The 21,924-nt window shown below is 32.0% G+C and overlaps 1 pseudogene; it reads left to right on the top strand.

Moving 5' to 3' along the window:
• The first annotated feature begins 4,976 nt into the window (after window positions 1-4,976).
• LOC145572013 (uncharacterized) lies at window positions 4,977-5,495 on the top strand (annotated as a pseudogene).
• The last annotated feature ends 16,429 nt before the right edge of the window (window positions 5,496-21,924 follow it).

Raw genomic sequence — 21,924 nt, 5'->3', positions numbered from 1 at the left:
GTGGTGCTCAACAATAGCAATGGTTTTACACGAATTTTTCTTAATGATTTATGTTTTTTTTTTTTTTGTTTTTTTGAAAAAAATGAGTAGATTTTTTTTTCTTTTTAAATGAGTAGTTGTTTGCATTGGTCCTTAATACAATATATGCTAAAAGTGAAAAAAAAATTGGACCTTAATACAAGTGTTGCATTGTTGCCTATTATGAAGAGTGGAGTGTTGTATGTAGTCTTCAATTTGTGAGTTTTATGTGAGAGAATTGTCCTACATGGAAAGAATATGAAATGTTAGTCTTGTTTATTAACTAGTGTGCGCTATGTGTGTTATGAGTTGTGGGCCTTTTTGTGTGGGCTTGATCATGGGCTTGCTAGTACATGATTAGTAGTATTTTATCAGAATATTTACTAATCAGACTCGCAAATTAGTTTTTACATATTCTTTTCTCACACAACGTTTTTCTCAAAAAAAACATGTCCATGAAGAGTGAAAATTATGCTGTATTTTCATTCTAAGAATTTGGAGAATTCTGGGGGTAAATTAGCATAGTTTTCCCATTAGCATCATAGTGGGGGGCTAATATTATCCTAAGGACAGAGATTTCTTGTCCTATTTAGTTTATATTTTCATTGTAATTAGTTTCATAATTTCTGTAATTGTATTTTCTAACATGGAGTTCACTCCATTTGTAGTCTGTACTAGCAAGGGGACACTCATTTTCATATATTAGATCACCCCACACTATATGGTGTGTATGTAATATATTCCCACTTTTAATTTTTGATACCTGAAGACAGTGGCAGACCCAGCCTTGGTCCTGCTGGGTCACGTGACCTAGAGGAGGAAAACAAAAAACTTAATTTTTAAGAAAAGGGCACTCATTAGAAAATAAGATATAAAAATAATTTTTGGACATAACCTAACAATGCAAACTTATAGCATTGTGGTTGGAGTGGTTAAGACAAAGACCAATAAGCAATTGCGCATGTCTTGAGTTCGAGCATTGCTGCTTGCATTTTTTTTGAATTCCTTATATCTTTTTGTTTCCTTTTTTGTTTCTTTTTTTTCCCCTTCCTGTGGTTATGTGATTTATTGATTTTCATGTGATTATTGAATTTTTTTTTCTTTTTTCATTTAATTCACTGTAGCAGCATTAGCTAGTATTGTTTTTTTTTTTTGGTTTTTCCTTTTTAAATGTTTATGAACTTATGATTATTTGATTATCATGTGATTAATTTGATTATTATATGATTAATTTGATTATCCTTCAATGTTGTTTTGTTTTGTGTTGTTAAGACATTACATTAAGTGGTTTTTCTTTTAATTTGTGTTGCATATATTATGTTTGTATAATTAAATTGGATATTTTTATTTTTGTAAAAAAAAAGAGGAAAAATGGAAAAGAAAAATCCAACCTTTGCACTTTTTCCTCCTAAAAATCCAACCTTTATACCCCTCATTCTCCAACAAATCCATTTAACTTGTGACCTGATAAACAGGTTAAATTTTTTTTTTTAATTATTCTCTCACTTTCCCTTTTCACTCCTCTTCTTTCTCTCTCCTCTCTCCTCAAACATTGAAACCACCAACCTCACCTCCGCCACCGCCACTTCTGCCACCACCACTTATCCCACCCAACGATCCCAAACCCAAAACCGAAACCATCAACCCCTCCTAGGCTCGAAATTCACAATTATGGGTGGGAATTCTGGGGTTTCGAAGCGGCAGTGCAATTGATTGTGCTTCTCTTAAGGGGGGCTCCTCCAGTCGTATTCGTGCTTAGCTTTCTGCAAAAATTTGTGGTGCATTTAATTTAGGTTTTATTTTATTTATTTTTTTTGCTTGAAAAAGTAAGTTAGAATTCTTTAGTCAGGTTTTTGGCGTGGGAATTCTGGGGTTTCGAAAATGGGCGTGGAGCTGCTGGACCAGGCGGGTTTGGGTGGGGTTCTTCTAGTGAAATTAGGTTAGGTGGTGGTGTATGTGGTGGTGTTGATGAGGTGGTGGTTATGGAGGGGTGGTGATAATTGTTCGATTTTGGGGGTTGAACAGGGGTTGTACTGTGACTGGTGGCCGCTGCAATTATGGTTATTGTGTGTGTGATGGAGTGGTGTAGGGGAGTTGTGAAGGTAGCAGTGTTGGCTAGAAGTTAGTGAAGGTGATGAGTGTGGGTTTTGCAGGGGGAGGAGAGGCGTGTGGGCTAGTACGACAACAGCCTAATTGGTCGGGTTGTGGCCGGAAAAGCAGGGTGGCTGGAAAGGGAGCGTAAAGGTAGGATGGTCGGAAAGGGAGGAGCTGAGGAATGGTGGCCGGATTTAATGGAGGGTGGTGAAGAATGGTGGCCAGATTTAATGGAGGTGGTGAGGAATGATGGTCGATAAATCTGATATTTTTTGTTTTTTAATTTTTTTTAATTATTTTTGTTTTTTAATAATTGAAATTAAAATAATTGACCTATTAATAGTTGACACGTGACATTCTAACTTAAAAAACCGGTCATCAACAGAAGGTTGGATTTTTGAGGAATAAAATGAAGGTTGGATTTTTAGGAGGAAAAAGTACAAAGGTTTAGATTTTTCTTGTCCATTTTTCCTAAAAAAAAATATTAACTTGGGTGCAGAATGGGCAAGTTGCAAAAAGATTGAATTAATCTATTTTTGACAATGTTGGATTGTTTAATTAAATTGAAATTGTGACTTAAGGTCTGTTCACATTTACTGAATTGAGTTGAATTGAACTGAACTTAACTGAACTGATTGGAGCTGAACTGAACTGAACTTATTGGAGCTGAACTGAACTGAACTGAGCTGAACTGAATATTTTATGAGAGCGGGAAATTAAGAGCTGAATTGAACTGATTGGAGATGAACTGAACTGATTGGAACTGAACTGAAATTAAGTAAATGTGAACAGGGCCTTAATTTTCATAAAAAATGTGTGATATAACAAGTTTCTTTAGTCCCAATATGCATGATCCTCCTCCACAAAATCATCCTCTATCACCAAAATCATCCACCTTCTGAACTGATAGGTATGCTGTCGATGGGTGATGATCGATAGGTGACAGTGACCCAGCACCCTAAAAATCCTGGATCCGTCACTGCATGAGGACACTTGTCATATTTGGAAAATCTATGAGACAATCACAATTTCTTACCATTTGTAGGACTTATTTTGCATATTTTACATAGGTTTGTCTCTGATATTTTAACTTCTAAGAACATTTTTCCCCCAAAATCTAAATAGATTCCCATTACTAATCAGACACCCATCTTTCTAACACATGCTCGCCTTGTTCTTGAAGGTTGAAATTCATATAGAAATGGCAAAACTCTGTTGAAGTTGGAATACTGGATAAAAAAAAATTAAAGAAAAAGAGATAAATAGTTTGAATTTTAACGTACCAATTTAGTCGCCATACGTGACTATGTGAGATGGATTTAATATGTTACTGTTTATACACCTACAAGGAAAAATAAAGGTCAAAAAAGTAAACTTGATCCAATTCACATAACTAACCAACTAATCTATCTGACATGACTCTAAATCACTCGAACACAGCACCCGAACGAACTAACTAACCAAACATGTTTCCATATCATTCATTCATTCACCATTCAAACACCCAATCCAACCATTATAAGACTACTTTTTTTTTTTCCTTATTTGAAACTATGGAAATAAGGAAGAAGATACCAATACACTTGAGAGTTGAGATGCATCATACAGCCTTTTTTCCGACTTCAAACTTCAAAGTTGTTCAATATTAAGTGGACCTTCAATTAATTAAGCCCAAGACCAAGCCCAAATATGAGCCCAAAAAACCGCAAATTTTAAGATGCACCCTGCACCACGCCTATACTTTTGAACATTTAATAGTAAAATCTGAACAACTGTAAATTTTGTACATGTAGTAAAAATCTGAAAATCGCAAATTTTAAACATTTAGTTAAAAAATCTGAACAATCGCAATGCATCACGCCTATACTTTTGAACATTTAGTAAAAAAAAATCTGAACAATCGCGAATTTTGAACATTTAGTAAAAAAATCTGAACATCGCAAATTTTGAACATTTAGTAATAAAATCTGAACAATCGCAATGCACCACGCCTATACTTTTGAACATTTAGTAAAAAATATGAACAATAACAAATTTTGAACATTTAGTAAAAAATCTGAACAATCGCAAATTTTGAATCATTACGAGTCAAACAAATTTTGAAAGAAGTTTGTCTGACTCGTAATAATTCAATAGTTTTGTAATATAAACTGAACATTTACTGTATACAAAATGAACATTTCTTTATAAAATATGAACATAAAAATTGCATGTTTATATTTTGTTTTTGTGACTTGTTCATTTTTTTTTACAAAATGTTCATTTTTTATAAAATGTTCAATTTTTTTTTACTAAATGTTCAAAAGTATAGACGTGGTGCACCTATTTGTGGTGCACCTGCACATAATACTAACTAGATTAAACCCGTGCGATGCACGGTTTTAAAATAAGAATTGAATTATAGACTTTTGACGCGTACTGAAAGAAAATAACTTTCTCATTTTTCCTAACTAATTTCTAATTAAATATGAATATACAATTCCCGAAAGTGCATAATTTTCATATTTAATTAAGAAATTTCAATTAAATTATATTATTAAATACTGTTAACAACTTGTAAATAATAAATAGTATAATATGTGTAGAAAATCCAAAATTTAAAATTTAAAAATTTAAATGGATATATTTTCAAAACTATGATAAATAGGGTAGATTGAAAAGGAAAAAAATGACATCATCCTTGTATTTTGGAGGAGGGAAAAAGTTAAATAAAAAAGTGATACATAAGCAATAATGACATCAGCGGTTGTTATTTTAGTATATATATATATATTGCCAAAAAACAAACAATCACAGCCAGGAAACCAATTACCCCTCTTTCACCCTCCTCACTTTCTCTCTCCTTTTTCTGATCCTCTCCAACAATGGCGGCAGCAAAAGCAAAAGACCTGGTAAGAAAACCAGTAATGACGAGAGTCCGACTAACAATCCCAGCAGGAAACGCCAAACCCAGTCCACCTGTCAGACGAATCCTAGGTCACCTCAACGTAAATCTAATGGCGTTTTGCAAGGATTTCAATGCTCGTACTCAAAAGTACAAACCCGAAACTCCAATGGCTGTCTCCCTGATCGCATATAAGGATCTAACATTCGATTACGTCATCAAATCTCCGAAAGTTTCATGGTTTCTGAAACAAGCTGCTGGTGTTGAATCTGGTAGTGGTCGCCCTGGACATGTCGTCGGTGAGTTTGAAGCATGTTTATGAAATTGCTGCTATTAAGAAGGAAGATCCTGGTTGTCAACATTTGTCGATTGAAAGTATTTCTAGGTCTATTATTGGTTCTGCTAAATCTATGGGAATTAATGTTGTTAAAGACTTGGATTAAATTTGGGGGTTTAGGGTTAGGGTTTTTGATTTTTGTGGAACTGTTGATCCTTTGAATTTTGTATTTTGTTACATGCTTTGAATTAATTGATGTTTTATTTGTTTTGGGAATATTTTTGTTTTTAATTTTGGTTTGAAAAAATAAACACAATTAGAAAATTTTATTTGATCAAATCATATATAATTTAGGGTTCGTTTAGCATTGTTGTGATTTTCTATGTTTTGGTTTTTTGTTGTATAAAAGTATATGATATATGTTGCATAATGAATCAAAAATTATTTAAACTTATTAAAATCATAATAATTTTGAAAACTGATAATAAAAAAGTGGAAACACCTTTTTCTTGTTTCCTGTTTCCTATTTTTGGTTTTTAGTTTTTTTAAAAAAAACAGGAAACTGAAAATAAAAAATGATGCCGAACAAGCCCTTAGTTTTTTATATTAAATGTGACCACAAAAATATTGATTTTATGAAATTGTCATACTGAGATTTTTTTTTGTTGTTGTTAAGTTAATTGAAAAATGTCACTAGATAAACTATTTTTGTTAATCATCATGATAAACTAGGGCTTTCTATCAATTGATTGGTAAAATGAATGGGCTCCTAGCTACAATTTGGTAAAAAAAATAAACAAATAAAATAAAAAAATAAAATAACGTTTTTTCTATAATTTATTAGGATTTAAATTATTTTAAAAATCCTGTAAAAAAATTATTTAACAAATTAAAAATCATCTTTTTTTTAAGAGCTAAAGATTATCTTTTGATATTAAAATTTAAATATCAAAATTTACAGAAAAAAAAGTAAAAAAAGAACTATTTGATAATTTATATTTTAAAAAAAAGTATATGATAATTGCAAATTTTTAAATGTGGCTGGTCACACTAATAAAAAAAAACGAATAGTGATTTATTAGGATTTAAATCACTAATAAAAACAATGAATATTAATTTATTAAGATTTAAATTATTTAAAAAACTCCTGTAAAATAAATTATTTAAAAAATAAAAAATTGTCTTCTTTTTTAAGAACTAAATATTATTTTTAGATATAAAATTAAAATTAAAATATCAAAATTTACATATATATATATATATATATATATATATATATATATATATATATATATATATATATATATATATATATATATATATATATATATTGCAAAATTTTAATGTGCCTGGCCACACCATGTGGCAAGGGTTACTCGAGTTACTCAATCAGGGCTTACTTCAGTTACTCGGTCATGGGTACCCGAGTTACTTGATTAGGGACAAAGTTACTTTAGAGGTTCGATCAGAGGTTACTCGAGGGGTTTGGTTAGGGGTTATTCGATCAGGGGTTACTTGAAGGGTTACTCGATCAGGGGTAACTCGAGTAACCCCTGCAAGGTTAGGAGCTACTTGAGGGGTTCGGTCTTGGGCTACTCGAGGGGTTACTCGGTCATAGGTTACTTGAGGGGTTACTCGGTCAGGGTTAACTCGAGTAACCCCTGGTCACACGGCGTGGTCAGCCACACATAAATATCCCATATAATAATTTTTTTTTTGACAACCATCAAGCTTAGTATTTTATTAAATCAACAAGTTTTCAAGATCATTACAAATCGCCCCATGTAATTCCGGGGGATACTCTTCAAGCCAAACACGAAACTCATTGAAACTACTACTAAGCAAAGCAAGTTCATGGGCTACACCATTTCCTAGCCTTCTGACAAAAGAGAAAGAGCAAGAAAGACACTCCCTGCCCAAGTGTAATATATCCTTAACAACATTCCCAAAGGCATTCGGCGGCGTAATACCTTTTTTCATATGATGAAACAACTTAATGTTGTCGGTTTCCAGCACGAAGTTTCTGAACCCAGCCTCAAGAGCAATAACAAGACATTGCCTCATAGCAATAGCTTCCCCAATATCAACATCAAAGCCACCCTTGATTGACGAACAGTATGCGAGGAGCACATCACCAACAGCATCCCTTAGAACACCCCCCACTCCGAGGCACTGCTGAACCTTGAAGGAGGCATCAGAGTTTAGTTTCAGCACACCCACTTGCGGGGCTTTCCAACCAGAGCCCAAATGCAGAGCAGGAGACGCAATATTACATCTCTCCAAAGCTGCTGCATACTCTCCCACTAAACCAACAGCCTTATGGATTAAATCACTCTCTAGCTTTCGATTTTTCTCAAAAACCCAAGCATTGCGCTTCAGCCACACTCCCCACGCCAAACTCCAGAAAATATCCCACCACCTCGGTTCATTAATCTTCCCATAGACCTTTACACACCATTCACGCAAAGAGTCAGCTTGGTCTCTCATTGTGTCCAACCTCAAAACAGAATGTTCCCAACTAGACCTCACCGAAGGGCAAAGCAGCAGCATATGTATGGTAGACTCCTCTAGCTCACCACACATCGGACACAAATGGTCTACCTGCATTCCCCTAGCCACCAGACGCAATCTGACAGGCAGAGCCTCTTTGATAGCCCTCCACGTGAACAACTTGATCTTGGGAGGTAGCTTAGCATTCCATATTTTTTTCCATTTGAACGGAGTAATCTCTACAGAGGATGTTGCCCTGCCCAATTCTTCATCTTCAATTAACAAGTTATAGGCGCTTTTAACTTTGTAATGCCCATCCTTTGAGAAATGCCAGCTCCATTCATCACTATCTTCAAACAAAGGAATAGGAATGCAACAAATATCATCCACTTCTCTCTGAGTAAAAAGTTCAAGCAGCAAGTTCCGATTCCAACACTTGTTTTCCCACAGCTCATTCACTACAGTTGGAGCATTATCCCCATCAGCAATTGGCGAAAAAATGCGAAAGTTAGGCAGATTTGGAACCCATGGGTCCTTCCAAATGTTAATGCTACTTCCCCCTCCAATAATCTTCCTGGCCCCTCTTTCAATTACATTCTTTACACTCAAGATTGACCTCCAAGTGAAACTCATTCCCGCAACAGCTCTAGCACCAAAAAAATCCGAGGAGGGAAAATACTTACCTTTGAGAACCCGAGTCATCAAAGATTTCTCATTGGTAAGTATCCTCCAAGCTTGTTTAGCTAACATAGCTTTGTTAAAAAGCTGCAGATTACGAAAACCCAAACCCCCATTATTTTTTGAACGATAAAGCTTGTTCCAAGCCACCCAACAAGTTTTTCGTTCATCACCTTTTTGGCCCATATAATAATTTACAAAAACCAAAAAAAAAAAAAACATATATGATACTTTACAAAAAAAACGTACGATTATATGGGAAAGGTTTTCATCCTATAATTATCAAAATTATGACATGATAATTTAGAGAAAAAAAAAATATATGATGATTTACAAAAAAAAAAAATGTATGATTATATGGAAAAGATGTATAAGTTTATAAATATTATTAAAACATGTTATCTTACCAAAAAAAAAAAAAAATCTCATGAATGAAAATTTAAATTGGAAAAAATAAAGATAATAATTATTATGATTTAAAAGAAAATCACAATTATAAAATAATATAATCGTTATATTTGATCTATGATATTGCTATCTACTAATAAGTACGTAAACATAGTATGATTTTAATAAAGTCACAACTAAAAAAAAAAAAAAAATCCTTATAGATAATAATTTTTATAAATAAATGAGATTAGATTAAAAAATTAAAGAATGATAAAATTTATGTTGAAAAGATGTGATTTAATATTATAAAGCAAAGATTTTTTCTATCTTATTATAAATAGGCATCATTAACTTAATTTACATGTACCACCAATTAACTACTCAAGTAGTTAACTAATTGGGATTTCATATTCTTACGAGTACAAATAATGTTTATTATTGGGTTTTTTTCATAAGTTGGGGATAAAAAAAGCAATGACTAAAAGAGGAAAGGTCGTTTCCATATATCTGACGTCACTAGCAACAACTTTGGTGTGAAATTTACAATAACCTGAGGGATACAATGATAAACGGAGATAGATCCAGGGCTAAAGTCGAAAAAGGAATTATCTTGCCATCATTATTCACGGGAGGCCCAATATATACATGCATCAGAATTTTTTTTAAAGAAAAAAAGGGATAGGCTCTACGTAGAAGTTAAGGGAGAGAAAATGGGGGAAAAAAGAGAGAGAGGATTATAGTGTGTTTGAAGCTGATAAATTGGTTTCTTATTATAATTTTTGTTAAAGATATTTTTTTTTATTAATTACAATAGCATGCAAGTGCTAAATGCTAATAAGTGTTATCCTTTTCAAACGGATTAATAAAAAAATAACTGCTCTTTTTAGGTATAAAGTTTTAAAATATAAGGAAAAGGAAAATAAATAAATAAAAAAAACAACAAATATATACAAAAAATATTAGATAAAAATCCGTGCATCGCACATGCTTATACCCCATAAAGGTAAAAAGTGATAAAATAAGATTAAGGGCATGTTCGGCAAAATATAGTTGTGAAGGTAGTAGTTAGCTGTGTAGATTATTGTTAGCTGTCAACAAGAAGTTAGCTGTAAAGATAGATAATTCAGGTATAGTGTTCGGTAAAGTAGTTATCATCCATCAATCAATCATCAATCAATAACTTATACTAAAGGCGAATCTTATATGACATATATCATTATGTGGTTAAAAAAATTCCCGCCTATTTTTCTTTCTAAATTTCTATTTTTATTATAATATTGTTACTAAATCTTATTGTATCTTAGATTATTATTTTTATGGAAGATTCTAATAATACCTTTTTTATTTAATAAATAAATCAAGATATGTACATGATATTTCATTAGCTATTAATAACAATAAATTTACCTTTTTTATATTAAAACAAATCTAAATTTGGAAAAAAAAATTCAATGGAAAGGAAAATGTATAAACTAATATCACTTTAATAAATAAAATTTTTATACAAACAATTTCTTATAAAGTAGATGTCAGTATAAATTAAAAAATGCGAGACATAGGGCATGTTCTCATACGATTATTTTCAGTTCAGTTCAATTCAATTCAGTTCAGCTCTAATAAATTCATTTAGTTCAGTTCAGTTCAGCTCTAATAAGTTCAGTTCAGTTTAGTTCAGCTCCTAATTTCCTTCTCTTATAAAATATTTATTTCAGTTCAGTTCAGCTCTAATAAGTTCAGTTCAGTCAATGAGAACAGACCCATACTTATGTGTCAATTGGATTCATTAAAGTTTAATCTTAATAGTCATTGAATTAAGTAAAAAAAAAAAAAAAACTTGTATTACATATCCGTGCATGCACGGGATCTAAACTAGTTACATATAAAAATCAATATTTTATTTTTAAAATTATAGACTAAATTTTCAACAGTTACCTCTAACTTCAAAAACTAATAAATTTAACTTTTCATAAAAGTTACCTCCACCACTAAAAGTTTCCATAATTACTACTTTGCCAACCACTCACATTTTTTGTTAAGCAATAAGTCAAACCATTAAAAGGTACCTAAAAGCTACTCAAAAGCTAACACGCGAACACACCCCAAGACTCTGTGTATACGCAATAGGTATACATATGCTAGCTTTATTTGAACAAATGATCAGTGAGAATATTAAGAATTTGTTCAATAAATTTGCATGTATACGTTCATTGAAGCATAAAGTAAAGAAATTTCTGAGTAGATTATTAGCATTTATAGCATTTATAAGTTTAATGCCATATGTGAAATTCACACTCCGTAGAAGAAATGAGGGATAGAAAAAGATATAACAATATAACCAATAACAATATAAGTTGTGGCTTGGCAAATGTGCTAGTTAGCTACTCTAACTACTTTAGTGTACTACGTTTAAAGAGCAAGACATCATATTAGGTTGTCTCAAAAAAAAAAAAAAAAATAAATAAAAAAATTTTACTATCTCCGTTTCTGAAAGTTCGACTCACTTACTATTCATCTGGTCAAAATAAAATAACTTTGACCACGTATTATGATTTATACAATAGAAATAAATTAGTATGAGGGATCTTATTAGATTCCTCTTGTTATTAAATTTTCAAATATCAACTTTTTATAATTTTCACTAACACATAGCCGAAGATATTCATGGTCAAAGATCTTCATTGGAGACCGCGCAAATGCAAAGCGAGTCGAACTTTGGAACGAATGAAGTATTCACCATAATACAGTTTTACGCACTAATATGAAACAGATTTCACCTCAATTTAGTACTTGCGCTTAACTCCAACCTCGTTGGCTCACGCCCGATAACCCTAGTGCTACCATGGTAGTTTGAAACAAGATTATACTCCGTAAATTAAAAACGAAAATAAACAAATAAATGAAAAAGAATTAATTTGAGATAAACTTATAAATTCTCATGTCATTATTATGTTTGCAAATGCATAATTATATGCATGCATATACAACATTACAACCTAAGTCATATGTAAGGAGAAATAAAACTTTCATCATAACTTGCAACATAAATCGATTCAAAAAGTGCATAATGAGTACAGAAAGTCATAGGTTGATTTTCACGTGTATCAACAAGCACAATCTCCTTTACGGGAGATAATTCTGTTTCTCCCAATATTACAAGTTTACCATTAACGATCCCAATAATTCTCGAGCTTAGAAAATCTAGACTTCCCATATACTGCTCCTTCAATGGAGATTTTAGAAAATTCTTCCAAACGCATTCGTTTTGCTCGAACATCCAAACCTTAACAGGTGTTTGATTTTGGTTATGGGAAAAACGAGTATTATTTATGAGACAAACGACGCACAAATTTTCTCCTATAACTTGAATATATGTCGATAAATAACACCCTAGATGTTTTCCCTTAAAGGCCTTAATCTTCAAATTTAATATCAAATCAAATGATTCTTTCACCAAATCAAACCTTAATACGAAATAATCCGAAAGCCAATATAAAGCTTCATCAAAATAAACTCCCTCGGAGGAGGTAAATATAGGCCACTTGTAATAGTGAGTTGGATAAATTTGGTAAAAAATTCGTGCTACCTGAATGTCGATAATTTCGTCTAGTTTTCTCCACTTATTATCCTTCAATGAGTATACATGAACTTGTGGAATCGCTTGGCGCGTGTGATCCGAAATCAACATGATTTTGTAGTCGTCGATGGAAGGGACATAAGCGAATCCAAAAATGCAGATGCAATTAGAAATACCTTTAGGAGTTGATGTGCGTCTACATTCTTTGGTAGTAGGATTCCAAACATAAACCTTCCTAAAATTATTTTTGTACATACATATTAGCCCGTCACATGATCCAATGACCGTTAATAACTTCGATGAAGACTTAATGATTATACGACGATGAGCCAATAATGGATCAACTTTGCAAGTTTTGTCAATCAAGGGAACTTTGCCTAAGACTTTGAGATCAATGGCGAAGAAATGTTGATTATGTTTCTTCATTATAAAGGATAATGAGGTTAGATTGTGTTGTTTTGAATGTTGGAGATGATATTTGGCAAATTTATGATTTGAAATTAAAAAATTCCAACTTTTGCACACTAATTTGAGTTGAACAAGTGATTTAATTGGTAGTCGGAGGAAAATTTCTGTAGTTAATAGGTCATAGGGTAAGCATCCAAAATTTGATGATGAAATTGGCATTTGCTTCTTTTTGCTCTTTTTTTTCTTCTTCAATTTCTTCAATGTTTGCCATATTTTTCTAGGGTTTACTAGGGTTTTCATAGGGAACGATGAAAAATACTTTAAAAAAGGTTAGAGGCTAGCTTTAGGAATCATTAACCAACTGACTCACTTCAAATTGGATTTAAGATTGAAAATGGGTAACTAACTTTCAACTTTTTTAGGAATTTGTTACTTTTTTTTTTAATAAATAAGATATGATAACCTCTTTTTTTACAAAAGATATGATAACTTCTATTAGTCACAATATCAATGTCATCTATTAACTATTACTAAAACAAAATGTGATGATGTCATCAATTCCTTAAAGTGTCCTACGTGTCAAGCTATCATTAAAAATTTTCCCTCCAAATTTACTAATGATGTCATTAATTTATTTATTTACTAGTTTAGAACCCGTGCTATGCACGGTTTTAAAGTACAATAATACTTTCATTATTCGTTTATTTAAAAACATGTAAAACGAAATCATTGTCTATAAGAAAAAACATAAAAAATTTATAATAAACATTATATTGTGATATACAACTAATGTGAAAAGGAAGAAATACGGAGTAATAAGGCTTTTAGTATTTCGTAATATTAAAGCTTAATCTTATTCTCAATTAATTAAGTAGTATTATATAGTATTACATAATATTTTTTATATACTTTACTACTACTCTTTCATATTTTAATTAAAATTAGGAAAATTTGTCAAAAAAAATCTTTTAAAAGCACCATTTTGTTAAAAAAAAACCTCTTAAAAGCTTTTTGGTTAAAAAAAAAACCACCACCTTCATTTTTTTGCAAGGAGAAACCTGTTTTCCTAATTGTTCTCTAATTCACTTAATTAGTCTCTAATTTTTTTATTTCTTTTAATCACTCTCTAACCCACCTTTTTATTTAATAATTAAATTTAATTTATAAAAACACCACCACCTCCCAAGTCTCAACCACTGGCCAACTGTGTAATCCCCCGTATTTTTAAATATTTTATAAATGAAAATTTATTTTATTTATAATATTTATTTGTTATTTTTCATAATTTAATTTCAAAAGTTTCAAATTATTAATCTGGGTCGAAAATTATTTGAACAAATTATTTTATGCACCTTTATTCTACAATTTATGTCCAATCATACAAGCCTAACCCATTTGTTTACTTAATCGACCCATTATTTTTATGAGGCCCAATCTTTCTTTTTACCCTATAATAATTCTCTCCTATAAATATCCCATGAATCTCCAAAACTTTCCCACACAAAAAGGTTAGTCTTATTTTCATCCTCCTTTGTTTCATTATTTTGCTTAATGTTAATTTAATTGTTTTGGGTTTTGATTTTAGTATAAAGATTATATTTTTAGTATCAAATTATATTTTAATGGTATAAAGATTATAAATTTCAGATTATATTTATGTTATAAATTTCATATTTTATGAATTATAAACCTAGGGTTTCAATTTATTGAAAAACATGATTTTAGGGTTTTTATGAACAATTGATTTAGGGCTTTTATAGTAATGATGTTTTGAAATTTTGGTGATTATAACTACTGATTAGTTTAACTTAATTCCAGATTATTTTGAACACATAGATTCGTGTTTTAATTTTTAGATTTCCGTTCGTTAATATTAATCCCGTTTTAATCCCGATCAGATTCTGAACTCATCCGATTTTGATGAAAAAGTAGTGTTTTCCATGTGGAAACAATGTTTAAGAAAAGCTCATTACCTTTGGTAGTGAGCACCACCCTCTTGAGGCCAAATTCAGCCTCTAAATATGATTTTCGGGCAGTTTTTGATTTTAACGAAGTTTTTACATACTTAAAATATTATCCTTGAGTTTGATTAATAAAATTAATTATGTTTAAAGTTAATTAAGCATAAATATATGTTTTTTTATTGAAGTTTCAAGTGTTGGAAATAGTTTCTAAGTACTACTTTTGATGTTTTATAAAGAGGGTTTAATCACCCATTAAAAAGAGAGATTTTAGGGGTTTTTATATAATTTTCAGATTTTTATTAGATTTTGAACTTGCTGTAATTTCATGTATAAGAGTGTATTTTAAGGTTTTTATGAAGAAAAATTTAAAGAACTATATATAAGCCTTTAATTTTAACAAAAGGGAAGGTTTTAAAGTGTTGTTTGATTTGGATTTTGAAGGTTTTAAAGTAAGTTAGTATTGCTGTAAATTTAATTGATTGGGTATTGATTGAGATGTTATTATTTGGCTTAGGAGAGGAGTTTATTGAAGGTGATTTCTAGTTAGTAAAGTGGCATACCAATTCGTTTGCTCAAGGTACGTACAAGTTACAAAACCTTGCTTTTAGGTGCATGTTTAAGGACGGATCGAGAACTTAGTATCATGTCTAGGGATGACTGGGTTAAATTGTTTGGTTATACATTATGAATTTCCTTTGACGTGCACTATTCCTTATTGTAATTATTGGTTATGTTCTAATTATGCAAGGTGCGCTTAGAGGCAAAGGTATGTGATTGGTGAAATGACTTAATTATTACTCATTCATGATTTAATGAAATAGGATGAGTAAAGGAATGGTTCATGTCTTATAAGACAAGGTTAAGAATTTGGGGTGCCTTATGCACTCAAGGTGTTTATACACCGAGGTAGTAAAGGAATAAATAATAAATGTTGCTTGCCACTAATATATCAAGAATTGAAATTGAAAAGTTGCTTTACTTGATTGAATTGATATTGGATTATATTGATTGTATTGTTATGCATATGAGCCATCACCAAGTCTAAACCTGTAAATCACGTAAAGTGCAAGATGGATGAGCAATAAAACTCTGGATTGGTGCACTTCTGGAGTAATGACAATCAGGGGTTGGGGTACATGGGGTATTAGCCGTGTACTTTTCTCGAGGCCGTCTGATCTACGAGTCTCTTATTTCAAATATTTTTCAAAACTAGGAGTTAGGTGAGATCTCGTACTAACTACGGTCACGGAGTCGCGCCCGTGGTCGTTGGATGTTTATTGATGTTTCCGAAAGGAGGCATGGGGTTTTTCTTTTATTGATGTTCCAAATGGAGCATGGGTTGGACAACCTTGTCTATTGCGTAATCCAATGAATAAAAATAATGATTTACCTATTATTAATTAATGGAGTCTTAGTAATATAAATAGTTGAGTCGTGTGTTGAGCCTATAATTTAATGATGCATGATGATTGATTATTAGTAGCATGTTATGGAATTCTTAATTTATTTTGCAGCTTGTATGTACTCAGCTTTGCTGATTGCGTGCTTTGTGTGTCTTTCTTTGGTCATGGCCTTCGCCTTTCAATGACCCTGTGACGATCCAATTTTTACACTTGTAATATTGGGGAGCAGAATTACCACAGGTTCTTACACATGCAGCATTCATCAGGGGTGGGATCTTGAGTAGAGAGTTGGTTGTTTCATTTTATTTCTTTTGCAAGTTTGAATTTATTTTAATTCGTTTTTATTCGACACTATTTCTTTTGGGTTTGAATTTATTTGAACACTGAATTTAATCACTTACTACTTTTATTGGGTTTTGAATAAGGGCCTTAATGGTTCCAAGTTGTATGACTTAATTTGGTTTCATTCGTTGGTTTTGAAACTTATTTATAACTGATTTAGGTTTTCCGCTGCTATTTTCTGATAAAGCCTTAACGTTTGAACACGTGGCGGTAGCACGCCAGTAATTCTCTTGAATATTGTTCAGGGTCCTCAGAGGTTTAAAGAGAGAATTATTGGGGTGTTACAAACCGCCACCTACCAACCACCCCCTCCCCCATCGGACCCCCCACCTAGATCCCCCACCCCCGGCGACCTACCTTTACCATCGGCCAACCATCCCTTTCCTCCTTATCCCCGCCGGCGACCACCACAAGTAAGAAAGTTTCAATATTTGGCTCTAATTTGCTCAAATCAATTGCAATTTGCTTCTAAATTATCCTAACATCATATACATACATAATCAAAATCAAAACAAGCATCAATTGCAAACAAGATGCACAAAATTAGAAACCCCCAAATTGATTTTTCTAGGGTTTACGAATAAATTAAAGATTACAAAATTCAAGCATATTATACGATAAAATCGAAGCTAAAATACATTGAATGTGTGGGAGAACTTTATTTGAAGCTTCCATAGCAAATTTTGGTAGTGTGTTTGAGAGTGTTTGAGGGAGAAATGAGAGATAGATGTTCGAAAGGAGGGGGAGGTAGAGGGTTGCAGCAGGCCGGAGGTAAAAGGGGCAAGGGGAGTCGACCAATGGTGGAGGTAGGTCGCCGAGGATGAGGGGTTGCAGGTGGAGTGGGGGAGGAGAGTTTCTATAAGGGGAGGGGGAAAGGAGAGGGCTGCTGCAAGGGGAGGGGTGAAGGGAGGAGGGTGGTGGGTGGTGGTTTTTGTTCTTTTTTTATTTTTATAAATTAATTTAATTATAAAATGGTTAAGTGAGTGCTAAAAGGATAATTAGAATAAATTAGAAGTTAATTAAGTGGATTAGTGGCACTTGGTTGTCTTCAACAAAAAAACTTCACATTCGGGTTTTCCTTTGCCAAAATGTTAAAAATCAGGTTTCATTTAGCCAAAAAGCTTTTAAAAGATTTTTTTTTTTCGCAAAATGGTGCATTTAAAAGGTTTTTTTTGACAAATTTTCCTTAAAATTATTATGGATATATATCATTCACTTCCCTAAATATAAGGCTAAACTTATCACCACTGTGCAACGCATGGGTACTATACTAGTTATTGATAATTAATCTAAGAAATTTTTTTTCCATTTTTTCTTAAGAATTTTTTTTTTTTTCCAAATTTTCTCTCAAAAATTAAAGGAAAAGTTCCCCGCAATAATTCCACCTTTGGGGCGTCCGCTAAAAATAATCCCACATTTGAGTTATTTTTAAATAATCCTGCCTTTATACCCAATCCACTTAAAATGGACCCAACTTGTAATACCTCGTATTTTTATACGTATTTTATTTAAAATAAGTATTTTAAAAAGTATTTAATTGAATTTAAATGTTTTATTTAAAGTATTTTATTTATTTATTTTAATAAGTTGGAAATATTTTATAAAAGGAAAGTTTATTTAATTAATTATTTTAATTAAGTTGGGGTTTAATTTAGGAAAGTTTATTTTAGTAAAGTTTTATTAGGGATGGGATTAGGAAAATTAAAAAGGGAAAGTTTAGGGAGAAGGGTTTTAGAGAAGGGGTATAAATATCCCACATATGAGGCAAATCAAACTTTGCCCAGAGTGGAGAAAACTCAAGGTAAACTTCTCTCTCCTTTTCCTTATTTTTCTTTTTTTTTCTTTTTCCTTTCTCCCCTTCCCCTTCTTTTTTTTCGGCCACCCCCACCACCACTGCCAGCCACCGGCAGCAGGTGGCTGCCGCCGCCAGAAGGCGGCCACCGGCGCCGGTAGCCGGCTTGGTGGTGGCTGCCACCTTCTTCTTCTCCCTCTCTTTTTCGAATAAAAAAAAATTATTAATTCTGTTTTAAAAATCAATTTAATCCTAGATCTAAATATTAATTATGGGTTTTGTGATTTAATTTTGATTTTTGATTAAAAGTATTATGTTAATTAATTTTCAGATTATGTTTTTAATTAAAAAGCCCCAATTTTTAAAACCCTAGGTTCTTGATTTATAAATTATTGAAGGATTATGATATATAATGGTGTAAACCTTTGATTAAAGTGTTTTAAGACTAAATTACAGCAAGATTTAATTAAAATAAAGTGCTGGAATTTTTGGTAAAGCATTAGAAATCAAGTTTCTTTAAGGAATTTTAATTACCCATTAATTGAGATTTAATTATGAGGTTTTAAACATAATTTCAGCTTATTTTAAATAAATTATGAGGGGTTTTATAATATTATATATTGCTGGAAATTTGTGTAGAGTGGGTTTTAATATCCTTTTATGATTTTAAATTGTAGGAGACTTTGAAGTGAGTGATTTCTATTAATTGTGGCAATATTAAGATCGTATTCAAGGTACGTTCGCGTACTTAGCATAATTATGTTGATGTAATATCATGCTAAATGTGTTTGATTGATTTCAAGTAGTATCATGCTAGGTTTGGATTTGGAAATTATGATTTGGATGTTATTGGTGATTGGATTATGAAGCATGATTTATTTGTGATGGAATATTGGATGGACAATAATAGTTTGGAATATTATTTATGAACCACTTATTTATTTATGGCATGATAGAGAGAATGTTTAATTAAACTAAATGTTTAATTTGATTTGGAATATTGAAAAAGAATTTATTAATGGTTCATATAATTTTTATTGATGCTATAAGCATGAGGAAAGGAGCTATATAAGTGTCTATGTACACGAGGAATAAATTGTATGTTGGTGCCTTAGTGCACTTAAGGTGTTTTTAACACCGAGGGATAGGATTTGTGGCGCTTTATGCGTTTAAGGTGTCATTGGCACCGAGATAGAATTAAAAAGGGTTCAACATTAAATATTATGTGATCACTAATTATTCAAGAATTAAGTTGATGTATTTAATTGTTTGAATAATTATTATTGATTGAATTATTATGGTTTGAGAGTCATCACCAAGTTTAATAATCGGTAAATAACGTAAACTGAAAGAGATTACGCACCAAAACTCTTGGAACGTATATACCTTGAGTATGAACATATGGGGGGAGTTATGGGGTTTTATATTTAACCATAACTTCTAATGGAGTACAGGACGCTGTATATTCCTTTTTATTATTATTATGCGCATGAATTACGCCACCTATGTGTGGTTTTTTATGCTGGCACGGTTAGCTCCCGTGTTAGTAACCTCAATTTATTGGGGGAGGCTAGGGGGAAACCCGTTCGATGCGTAATCAATGCTAAATAAATTATTTAGTGTCTAGTGAGAATTTTTGTTGAGTGTTGTATGCTTGGAAAACAGGTGCAACAAGGTAAGTCGTGTGTTGATAGGAAATTGTATGTTAGTGTGTTAATTACGCTTATGTACTCAGCTTTGCTGATTGTGTGTTTTGTGTGTTTGTTGGCGTTGTCTTTATCTTGGCCCTATGATGACCCATTTATAATGGAGAGTAGTGGAAATAGGTAGAGATAAGTTTTTCAGGTGTTGAAGCATATTCATGAATGGGCATGAGTGAAGAGCGTATCATGCTAGTTTCCATAAGTTTATGATGTGTTTATCGCTTTAATTATTTATGATAATATCATTATGCGCGACTAACGAAAAGGTTTTGAATTTGGTTTGGTTTTAATAAGGGCCTATAATGGTTCCAAGTTGTAGGTTGATTTTATTTTACTTTGTTTGACTTTGGTTTGACTTTATTTTCGTTGGTTTACTTTTTAAGCTGACTTGTTTTGAAAGGGTTTGAAATTAGTCTTCCGCTGTGTGCCTTTGATAGTTGCCTTAGCCGTTATCACGGTGGCGGTAATATCTTAGATATTCCTAATTAAAGTTTTTAAACAGAGCAAAACAGGTATTTTAAAAGAAAGGAATTTCTAGGGTGTAACAAAGTGGTATCTGGGAGCTTAGGTTGAGATTTTATTACCACTAAAGCCAAAAACGTGTTTTAAAGTGTTTTAAATTTAATCTTGGCCAAGTACTTATTTATTGGTAAAATTTTTAGAGAATTAATTTCTATTTTATTTTATTTAATTCTGATTATTTTATTTTTGGAAGATTAAATATTTATTGATTTAATTTAAAAACAATTTTTTTTTTTATTTGGTTCGAATTTTTTTTAAAGAAAGGTCGAAAAAAAAATTTATTTTATTTAATGGTCTGAAATTTTTTTTTTAGAAGGAAGATTCGAAATTTTTTTTAGGGAGGTTCGAATTTTGCCTTCTTTCTTATTTAATTTTGAAAAATTTAATTTAAAAAGGAGTCAAAAATATTTTTAGTTTGCTCATTTTGCTGGAAAGCGAGGATTAAGGTAAGCATTATGTGTTAATAGCTTTAAAAAGCATGTTGGTGAGATTGGGTAGGAAAGAAATTGGGCATATAAGTTAGGAATAATCATGTTCTTGTATGCATTAATTCTTAGGTTGTGATGTTTAATCATGTTTATGGACTACTTGTGAGCATGTATTTATGTGGTTAGAAATAAGAAAAAATTGTTTGATTGAACATTGAACCTATTTCATGCAAGAACTGTATTATTTTGTTTTCTTTGGGAAATGGAATTCTTTTCTAAGTCTTTTCCTTACAGGATGCCGAATCTTCCTAGCAGATACACCGAACTAGGCACTCTCACTAAGAAACCAACTGAACATCCCTATGATTACGTTCAAAAGATTCGCTTTTACTGTTCCTACAGGAGCAATGTTTTAAAGGACAGAGTTTTTGATAGCCCTGATCGTATTTCAGCTATGATTTTCCGTTGCTTGCCGGATAAGCCCCCTTATTATGCTGTCAAATCCAAATTTTCTGATTTCTATTTACCAGGCGACATCCCAAACTACTACAAATACAGGGACTATTATGGACAATGGTACCCGGATTACAGATTTTTAATTTCCTACCTTGTCAGGGTCGAGAAGGCCCATTGCCGACAACTTCACCTTCCATACCATGATTATTATTTCAAAAACCCAGTGGGGCAAAATCCACCTTCTCCTAGTCATCAATCGGAAAGTTCTTCTTCTTCTTCTCATTCTTCAGGGGGAAATCAAGCGGAAAATGAGGAACAACAACAGAGAGATAGTTCACTCATGGAAATTTATAATCCATATCCATCTCCAACTCCAGTCATTATAGAAATTTCTTCTGATGAGGAGGAAGAGGGAGAGTTCGTACAGGTGGAACCTGAACCAGAATCACCCGAGCCAATTGAGGAGGAAGATGATTCGGAGTTCGACCCTGGTAGTTACAA

The sequence above is a fragment of the Chenopodium album genome, chromosome 12 (assembly GCF_948465745.1).
Source record: "Chenopodium album chromosome 12, dcCheAlbu1.1, whole genome shotgun sequence".
In the NCBI taxonomy this organism is placed as follows: Eukaryota; Viridiplantae; Streptophyta; class Magnoliopsida; order Caryophyllales; family Amaranthaceae; genus Chenopodium; species Chenopodium album.
This window is presented reverse-complemented; position numbering and strand designations above follow the sequence as displayed.